The following is a 10,700-nucleotide window of genomic DNA, read 5'->3' as shown; positions in this document are numbered from 1 at the left end:
GCAAAACGTAAAAAAATTCTTGTAAAATAAAGTTGTAGCTATAGCCTGTCGAGTCGGATTTTCGAAATTCGAAAAATTTAGCAGTTTACGGCAGATTTAAAAAAGTGTGCACTTTCTGTCATAAATGTCACACTTTAATTATGTTTATAATATTTTTTAATCACAATATCAAAAATCCGACTCGACAGACTACAGAGAAAATAATTTCGAATATTTACAAAAAAGCATCAAACAATATTTAAAAGTGTATGAGAGTTATCATGCAGACCGTGCCAGAAAAAGTAGTTTTGAGAAAAACGCATTTATAAAGTTTCAAGTGCGCATCAGGGCATCGTTGGGCTGTCACATTTTTTCTATAATAACTTTCGATCTATAGGGAATCTCAACAATCGACTTTCACATGCGTCTAAAACTATAGATAATCTGTAAAAGTAGATTTTTTGAAAATTCTGGACGTATGTAAGGCTTTAATCTTGGATTTGGTAAACCTTAAAAATGCAATAGCATCGAATTTTGAAGTCTTCGATAATTTAGAAACATCGCGTGAACTGAATTTATATTCCGGTGTGTCTTCGTTCTCTGCTTGGGAGTTTTCAATTGAAGTTGAAGCTCTCTAATTCTATACATCAAATTTGATAACTTTTGTTCGACTCTCATCGACCTGTTTTACTTTAACGATAAAATGTTCTGTTTGATAAAACAAAACGTGGCTGCGTGACTGAAAATTTACTGGTGCTCGTGAAGGAAAATATTTTTTCAAACAATCGAACTTCAACAAAGTTTGAATTGCTGTATGCTCAGCTATAGACGATTGCATTAAAATTGTAGTAAGTAAAGGGGATGGGATGGTTCAATCATCTTCAAGTTTATTATGCCTCACCTCCTGTTCAAGTTTATCATTAAAGAATGATACAAAATGGATCGACTATAAATGAAGAAAAACATTGCAATAAATTTTCTCCTTCTTTTTACATACTCGTACAAAAATTGATATTCGAGAATTTAAGAAAATATCGAAAATATAATAAATACAAAATTCTCGTTGAGTGACCAATGAAATTGAATCATACAATTAATGTGTGAGTTATTCCAGTCTCCATCATAAGGAAAAACCCAGACTAACAACTTCAATTTTCCAGTGAATTGATTTTCTCTTTTCATGCCTGGGGTTACTGAGAAAAAAACAGATTGTAGAATTATTTGAGGATAATTGAGTGAGAAAAATGTAAATTTCTACCCTCATTTTCTGGTTGGTTCCGTAACGGGACGCCGCTTTTGGTCAAGGGTGACTCGGCGATGCTGAGTGTTTTTTGCGTGTGGGAGCATGATTAATTATCTATTCAAGCCCTCCTCGTTTCGTTTCACAAACAATCTTTTGTTCGAATGATCATCAAATAAGTAGAAACTTTTTTTTCTAGGCAGAAGAAAAATGAAATTAAGGCATGTTCTGCTACAAAATGGGAGGAAAATAGTGGTTAAATACCGAGCACATTAGTCCCTTTCGCACACGCAAACGTATTGTGTGTTGGGATTTATGTTTGATCTGGTCTTGGCCATGTTCCATTCAATCTCTCGTTTGTACGTATCTATGTAGTATAAAATACATACGTTAATGTACATATACGATATATGTTCAACTGACCCGAGCAATTCCATCTGTTCCCCAATGTCATGTTTCAATCCCCCCGCCCGCCCTCCGTCTTCGGATCGTTTTCCCTATATTCCCGATTCTCATACATCTCCCTCTGTCTCATTCAGTGTGACAGAAGCTGGTAGAGTACAATCGACGTTAGTCAACGTATTACCAATTCCATTTCCCTTCTGTACTGGACCGATCGAGGGATTTCTATTCCTCACCCTATCCCTTTGCATCTCCTCCCTCCCTCCCTCTTCCCGGCCCTTTTCCTCCCTCGCACACTCTGATACACACTCTCACTCGTTCTCTTTAATAAATATAATTTTCTCTCACTTCCTCCCTCGCATCGCAGTCGAGGCATTTTCGCTCAATGTATCAATGATTGCATTGGCCCGTTCCAACGGACACGTTTCCATTATGATACCTACGTCAACGTATTATTCGTTCCACTTCCACTTCACATCGATTCCGGTCAATGCATTATCGATTTCGACATTCTACGTCATTGTTTCCAGTCAATTGAGCATCTCTCTTTCTCTTCATCCCTCTCTCTCCTTCCTCCACCCTCGCCCTTCTTGCCTCCCTCGTTGTTCTTCTTTCTATAGCCCTCTTTGCCAAATATAGTAGCACCACCACTTTTCCCTTTACTAGACATACGCGGTTATCCCGTCGCACCGATCGTTTCGGCTTTTCGAGAAAAATCCCTCTCGTAAAAGCAGTCCCTCGATCTTTCTCCGAAACGACACCGCGCCGCGAAGGAAAAACCTCTTCTTCACGAGCCTGTAACAAAACATCCCGGGAAATGGGAATATACCGTCAAAAATCATTTTACGACGGAGAGGTGATGACACACATTATTCTCGAAAATGAAACAGAATTGACATTCTGGAAAAAACGACTTTCGAAAACCTTTGAAAATTCAAGAGAACACTATCTTCGAACAACTGATTGCCCAACGTTACACGAATGTTAGAAATTCGAAAATTATTATTTCATCGACGAATGAACATTTTACGGGGGAGGTTTTGTTAACCCGTTTGATGGCCCAAAAGGAACGAATCCGTTCAGTTGACAAAAAGATATTGAAAACAGCTCGCAGATTTTATTCATTAGTTTGATCGATATAATATCGGCTCGTACTACAAAAGCTGGAAGAGTCTGAGTAAGTCGTTCGACATTGCTCCGCCGGAAGAGGATCCTTAGAAATGCTTCCATCTCAAGTCGCGATTTGATTCACTCAATAATTTTCTGTACGACCGATCGCTCCTTGAATGGGAGGATAAAAATGACTTATTGCTATATAGAGATACTAGAGATTCTCGAGATAACATTGTGGACACGAACGTTTTTTTTTACGTACCGTCAGTATTTAATTCGTTGGAAATGAAATTCTTGTGCCGTTAGGCGCACGCGTCAGAGTTACTCCAGAGGGATTACAACTCTTCCGGAAGGATTAATAGCGTTCCACTACGACCCAGTTCCCAATAGTCTGCAAAACTATATCTTCTTATGTACATACATTTCACACACATATAAATACGAAGATATATAGTTACCTTCCCTCCGGATATATGCCAAAAAGTTTGCCAAATTTTTCTTATCTTTCTTCTCTCTCGCTCGATCTTCCTTCCCCCACCCTGTTGCTCTATCTCTCTTTCTCCCTCTCTCCGTCTCTGAACTTTTGCTTCTACCGTTAAAGATACTTTTACGAGTGATTAAAGACGAGAGTTCATCGGGGAGTTGGCCTCGTTCAGTAATTCTCTTCACACTTGCTTGTATAAATCGAGGGAATGAGGAAGAGGCTAGATGGGATTGACAGGGACGTGTGTATTATAAAAGTATATAAGGAAATCATGCAAAGAAAGCTCTCGATGCGAGAATATTACGAGAAGAGCACCCTCTTCCGTGTTACGTTTCCAATCTCGTTATCTTGTCTATCAGCGTTCCATCGAAATTTCCGCTTGTGCGCGTACCTCTCAGAACTGATAGGGACACAAATAAACGTGTCTATCAAAAGACGCGGAAATCATATTATTGTTAGGAAAATTTGTTACCATTATTTCGGCGATCAAACATGAGCTTTTTCAATACTTGTTTTTGCTATATCGTCGCTCCGACTGTTGTTTTTTTTTGTTTTTCACTCCTATTTCGAGGGTTGTTTTCATTATGATTTTATGGTATTCGGAGAACGTGACGTTGGTCGAATTTTCGTATTTCGATTCCTCCTGGTTATCGGCTTATCATACCAAAGTGCAGACTCCTTCGTTGCTGTCGACTGCACGATAACGCGTAATTGGGTCGTCGTTATGAAAACCCCTTGGAGTCTGTAAGCGCGAGAAATTCCTCACAGTTTGATGCCCGCGTGAATTCTCCCGCGTAATCTCGACACTAAATCATCTCGCACACTGAGAATTATTACGGAATTGAGTCCATTGAAATTCCTTATTATTTTACATTTTTTCTTCTCAATTTGGAATTCAAATTGGAGTTAAATTTCGTTATACAAATGTTTGCCTCTGAAAAGAATAAATTTCAATTCAATAAATCATTTATCGAGTTGAATAAAACATTTTTCTCGATTGCCTCCTCTAATGAAAACGCACGAAATATCGGCTCGTAAAACATCGTTGTGCGTGACACGCGATCTGACGGAAAAAAGGAAAATTTATGGGACCTTTATCCTGGTTCACAAAATAATTCCCCTCGATCAATAAAAATATGCCATTTTGAGATATGTCTTGATCCAGTCTCGAGTGAATGAATTTTCATTGAATATGGCTGCAGCGCGTGCTACAGTCGGGAACGAACGTTTCGTGTTTCCTCATAATCACATGATCGCGGTGTTAGCATTCGTAGGTCACAAACGCGATCGAAAAAATGAAAAATATGAACAGCCGTACGAGGACCAACAGCAAACACGAGAGTCAGAACGAACTAAAAAAGTTTGCAATCGGTTTCTCGCTCGGGACATGAATCCGAGCCCTGCAGTTGTGTCGAGCACGAGTCAGGTTTTAGCAGAAACGGTGCTCAACTGTCGAACGGATGTATTTTGTCTTCAGACATTTTTGAAAGTACCTGAAAGTACCGAGCAATCGAATTTATTGGGCATACAAAAAATTGTCAGCGAATTTTGGAACGAAGCATCATCCTTGAACTTTTGAGTAAATTTATTATAAATTTCGCAACACGAATCGCTGCTGAGTCGTCAATGCTTTGGTGTGGCAATGCGTTCGTACGCGAATGAATCCGTTGGAGCAGCTTTTCATACTTACCTTGCCTATAACGTTCTTTTAAATAAAAAAAACACTCGAAAGATTATTTTATCAATTTCTTACTGGCGTTTTAATTAAATTGGCTCTTTTACAAATGTTGAAAATTATTATTCTTCGTCACTGTTCCTATTCACGACTCGGCAAGAACGAATTTCAATTGTCAAGGACATACGAAGTAGCAGCTGTCATTGCAACGTTCTGGAGCAGACGGAATAACTTTGGAGTCATAATCCGACTTCAGCTCTCTTGAGCTGCGTGTAACGTCACAGCGAACCAATCAGAATAGCGGAAAAGCGATGACAATGAACAGCCAATTTACGCGTCACAGCTCTGCTTTATAAAAAGGGATATCACGAGGCTCACTCATCTCTCAAGTTTTCAGAGTAAATCTTTCAATTGTGCTTTTGCCATAGTGTGTTTGAAATTTAACTATTTGGATCTGCTCGAAAAAACCTTGAAGACGAAATTCTTAAAATGATGCGTAATTCATTCGACTAGATTGAAATGTATGAGAATTCGTTCATCACTTAATAGTTTTTAGCCTAGTACGAAACTCGTAAAAGTAAGTTGGGCCAATGATCCTGTTGGAATGTGAAAGCAAAGTGGCAGTGAAGTTTTTGAGAGGATCTCTCGAACTGTTGCTGTATAATCTTGTATACGAATACGTCCGCAGTAGAAAAGCCATTACCGGAAACTCACAAAATGCACACGGAGCTATAGAAGGGATGCTATATCAATGAAATAATCATTCGTGTTCAATTCACCGGGTGCTCTATTTGAGAGACATAGTTGGGTGGTGGCAATTCATGAAAAGCTGATAGTCTAACGTTTCCGTATACAAGCCACTCTCTCGTATAATACCACACTGTAATGCATGCATGTTCATGAGCGTGTATACGGGACACTTCGATCCCACTCGATCCGCTTATAATCTTCGTTTTCTCGGCTTCCCCGCGCCTCTCATTTTTCTTTTCTCCGTAATCCTCCAAAAATTGCTTTTTATATTCTTTCAAATATTTTCATTCGATAAATGCAATTTGCCGAGAAGCTTTTCACGGGTGCGCCTTGTTTTCAGTGAAAAAGCAGCGCTTTATTCTTGTTTCACACTATAAAATCATCGCGTTGAAAAATAATTTGAAAAATTGAGAGGCGATTCGACTATCCACGATCTTTTGACAGCCGAGAAATATTTTGAAGCCGAGGCGACGTTTCGAAGCACGCATCAGTCATCCAGCGCATTTCGAATTCTTCAAGCTTCGACGTCGTTCGACAGTTTACGAAGAGAAAACAACGCAGTTCAGCAGGACGACGACACAAATGAGCCAAAACTTTTGAATCTCGATGCGACGAAGAATAAGCGAGAAAAATTCACTTTCAACATTGCCCTTAAACTTTCTCCTACTCATGACGAGATACCCCCCGCGCCGGAGCATACCCCAAAAACAAATGATCGCGAACATTTCTTCAGCCAATTTCCTCAAACTCCAGTCATTCCTACAACTTGAAGAATCGCCATCGATACGAATGATCAGGAAATGAAAGATTTTTTCGTTAAATACACGTCGACATGGAACAGCCCATACGTATATATTACTATTATGTTATATACATATATGTATACATAAATGGTACTCGTAAGCATAGTAGCAATAACACGAGCCATCCCCACATACATACAACAGTATTTGTCGTGTATATAATAGTCACGGCACGGACCACGAAGCCGTGCAAGCGGAAATACTAACGGGTAACGAGAGAAAGGGAAAGAGGGATGGAGAGCGAGACAGAAAGAGAAAAGAAGACGAGGATGGAGAGAAAAGGTGGGAGGGAGGCAGAGAGAGAGAGAGAGAGAGAGGCTGATGGCACAGCCGGGGACACGGCCATTACCAAAATGTGATCGAGCCGTGGCATCCGCGATGTTTCCCCAAGCTCAGCCTCCATCCTCGCTCCAGACCCGGTGCATGTGTGTCTGTTCTACATACACTTGGTGCAGTATATGCATGAGCTTGTACATAGTCAGACATACGGATGCGTTGATCTCCGTGTATCAACAGTTTGGATGCAAAACGGCGTATCGGTTGAGTTTTAGAATGAAAAAATGCTGCATTACGTCGTGTGATTCGTCATCGATTTTTATACATACGTTTTTACGTGCGACGACTCTTTTACACCGGAGTATACGTTTGTACAAATCCTTATTAGTTCTGATTCTCGTCGAAGCTTCGAAACGTGTGCTGAAAGGATTTAAAACACGCCTGTTTTGTTGTCACCAGCCGAGGTGATTGTGCGCCTGAATTCTTAGCCGTAGTCGCATTTTTCATCAGGCCTGGCACCGCGCGCGCGGCGACTGACAAAAGAACGTTATTCGCTGCTGTATTCGCTGGGACACCGATCTCACTTGCGCCTCTCTTTCATCGCAGCTACTTCACCGCGCGATAAAACAGGCTCGCTCGCCTTCCATATTCTCCGCTACATAATCCAAAAAAGTTCATATTTTTCCCTCGATCTATACTCGACGAAATTGGCTACTTTTTTCGTGATTGCAGTGACGCGCACTTTCGTGAGAAAAACTTGATCGATATTCCCCAATTTTTATCGCGGCGTAATTCGCTTTGTAAATTATTTCGCTTTTTTATTCGATTCTTCAGACCTGGGAAAATTCTATTTCTCGCCATCTCTACTCGAGCAACGGAAACCATTTTTTTGGCGTTTGCTTCAGCACCACCCTTTCAGTATATTAAGCTCATCCCGCGAGTAATAAGCACACCAGCTTCATAATATTTGCTGGTTACTTGTAATTCGAAAAACCAAAAGTTAACTGGATCATGGAATAATTTCGGATAAAATGAGGTTCCGTTACCGATAATATCGAGCACACATTCACGTTCCCAGCATTAAGAATATTAAAGTGAAAAGGAATTTCCGTGCTGCGCAAAACTCGCCGATCGGAAAAAATATGAAAAAAGAATGAAGAAAAAAAAGAGCAATATTCTGATAAAATTCCAAGAAATGATGTTCCCCTCGGAACATGAAATTTGAAATAACGATGAAAAAAGTGTTGCAGAAATGTTATCTGTCGAGAGATCTATTGTCCAGGGAGAAGTACTAAGAATCTCGATGAGGAGCGTAATAAAAAGGATTACAGTATTTTTGTTCCTTTTTGAAGCACTCTAATAGGCACACCTATATTTATGCACGTCGGTATGTACACATAAAGGAAGGGTCGAGGGGGGGTAGGAAAAAGGGCGTAGATCACGAGATTTCGAGATCGAAAAACGATGCTTTACGCTGTTTTGCTTGTTGGTGTAGACTCACTACGCGTTCCCACTTTTGCACGAGCTCATATGCATATATCGATGACTTATTATCTTAAGGGTGTACCAGGCCGTCCTCGAGGCTCCGAGGGACGAGAGTTCCGCCCTTTTCGTCGCTTTCAACCGACCTGCCCAACGTATACATGTAGCGTTTCCTCAACCCCATCGATCGGTCTGACTCTCTCTGTTTCTCCCTCATTCTATCTCACTTTTAGCTGGCCCTGGGCTTGCCTGGCGTTGCATTTGCCCCGTAAATACGTGCTCGAGCGTGGAAGCGAAGAAAAGTGTACGGGTATATATAGTTTGGAGCATCTTATACAGAGTATACAGTGTCTAGCTGACTAGGTGGGCGGTGTATAAGCTACACCGAAGTATATGAGATAAGAAGGTCGATACATCTCGTAGATCCACTCAATCCTATATTACGTATACGTGTAAAAAGGTCAATAGGGTAATGAGGGTCCAGGGATAATGACGGTTGTATCTACATTTTGGCTCGTTCCGGACGATGCTCGTTCATTATTTATTCTTATGGGAGTCTCCAGAATTTCGTGATTTTTGGATGTTAAGAAAATGACACAAAAGAATCAAGGGGGGAGGGGGCGTCGTCATTTACTCAAATTCACAGTAATAACAAGACGCATGCGGTTTCATTGATTAAAAAAATTTCGATTCTCCGGAAGGGGGGCGAAGCGAAAATATTCGACGAGAAATATAAATCATCTTGAGGGATTTCGGTTCGATATTCGGCTCAATTAATCCGATTGGTGTTGACTCCGTTCCGGGATCCGGGAGCGAACTCACAGGCCTGACGAGCATCATACTTCTGCGTTTATTTCAGTTGTATATTATTAGAAATTGGGTTAAAAAACTTTTAGGGAACAGAAATAAGAAGGGAATAAAAAATTTATTCGACGATGGATTTGGTGGATCAACGGAATCTCATGAACGTGGAACAGTTCAAGCTTTTTTATCTAAACCTCGAAATATGCTTTTGCAACATTAATATTGCAGGGATGCAGGAATTTTGTGGATTCTAAAAGTTGACAGGAGCCACGTCGAGGATGAATCTCATGATAAATTCAGCGAAATAAGTTCACGTACCAAAAGATGATTTCGGCTAAGTATTCTCGTCGAAATTTATTTTGAAACTCAAAAGCTCTGTCATCGCAATAATAATGAAATAAGCTGACAACGATAGATATGCAGTCGTCGAGGTTGCCTAAAGGATTGCTTTCGTTTATTACTTGGATAGGTGACCGCTTAGTCGTGCGCTGACAGGCGTATCGATCGTAGAGTGGAGACCACTTTTCCCGTGGCTTTAGCCAGCGTGCTCATACGAACCCACCGAAGAATGAAGAAAAATATGGTCATCTGTATCGGCACGGGTTTTCTCCAGTTTACCCAACCCCCTCGTGAAAATTCGCCACGCTCGGAGAGCTCGCCAAGGAATATAATAAAAGGGACTGACCCGGGAATAGATTCCAAGGTCACGCCAAGAATCATTGCCGTGGCTTCCGATCCGTTGAAATATCATCGGAAATTCTTGAGAATTAAATCTTCGACATTTTTTATCGTATTGTTTAAGTAAAAACACGATAATTTAAGTAAATTTTTGCGTAATAACGTCGAGAATTAGGTATGAAAAGATTCTTACTGTAACAGTTAAATTTCTATTGCTTCGAACAGCCCTCGCTCGTTTCGGGCTCGTGTTTTCAGTAACGATGTAGCAACAGGCAGATTTGTTCAGAGCGGTATGACGGATGACACTTTTGGCGCGAGGACACGTATGCCTGAAAATCTGTAACTTAATTTCCTGTGAGAAAGTAGAGATTCGAATTCATAAAAAAAAAAGAAAAAACAACGCTTCGTCGTATAAGACTCTATTAACGAAGGAAATGACATTTCGTTTTGTTGAAAAATTCAATATTCTGGAGAATGCCAGCTCCACGATATTCGAACTTTAGGGTACGTTCGGCTGTCTCATTTATAACTGTGGACAATAGTTTTCAATATCGTAACTCGACTGTTTTATTTGCTCGACGTTATAGAAAAATGACATCGTATCGTCATTTGCTGACTTTGCCTTTGAACTGGTTTTTCTTCGAGTGACGAAAAATTCTTAAAAAAAATGAGTTTTATCGAAACATGAAGAATTTTTCGACCCAAATGCCTGAATAATTCATAATAAAAACGTTATTTGTTTCTGGTATACTTCAAACTTTGGTACGAAGCAATCAAGATTAAAATTTGTGTTTGAAAAAAGTTCAGTTGGCACGTTCGGAGTACAAAAAGCTCGGTGTGCTTGTAAATTGAAATTCCTTCGATGCACGGAGGAAATTGAAACTTCCTATAAATTAAATAATATTTACTGTTCCAAGTAGGAACTTTAGCCGGAGTATTTAGTTAATTTTGACCTCCCATCTGCGATATTAGCTCTTATAAAACTGAAAATTCTGCAAAATCTTTGAAATTTTA

This window comes from Venturia canescens, chromosome 1, assembly GCF_019457755.1.
Source record: "Venturia canescens isolate UGA chromosome 1, ASM1945775v1, whole genome shotgun sequence".
Taxonomy (NCBI): Eukaryota; Metazoa; Arthropoda; class Insecta; order Hymenoptera; family Ichneumonidae; genus Venturia; species Venturia canescens.
The sequence above is the reverse complement of the archived record's forward strand: the minus strand, read 5'-3'. Positions refer to the sequence as shown.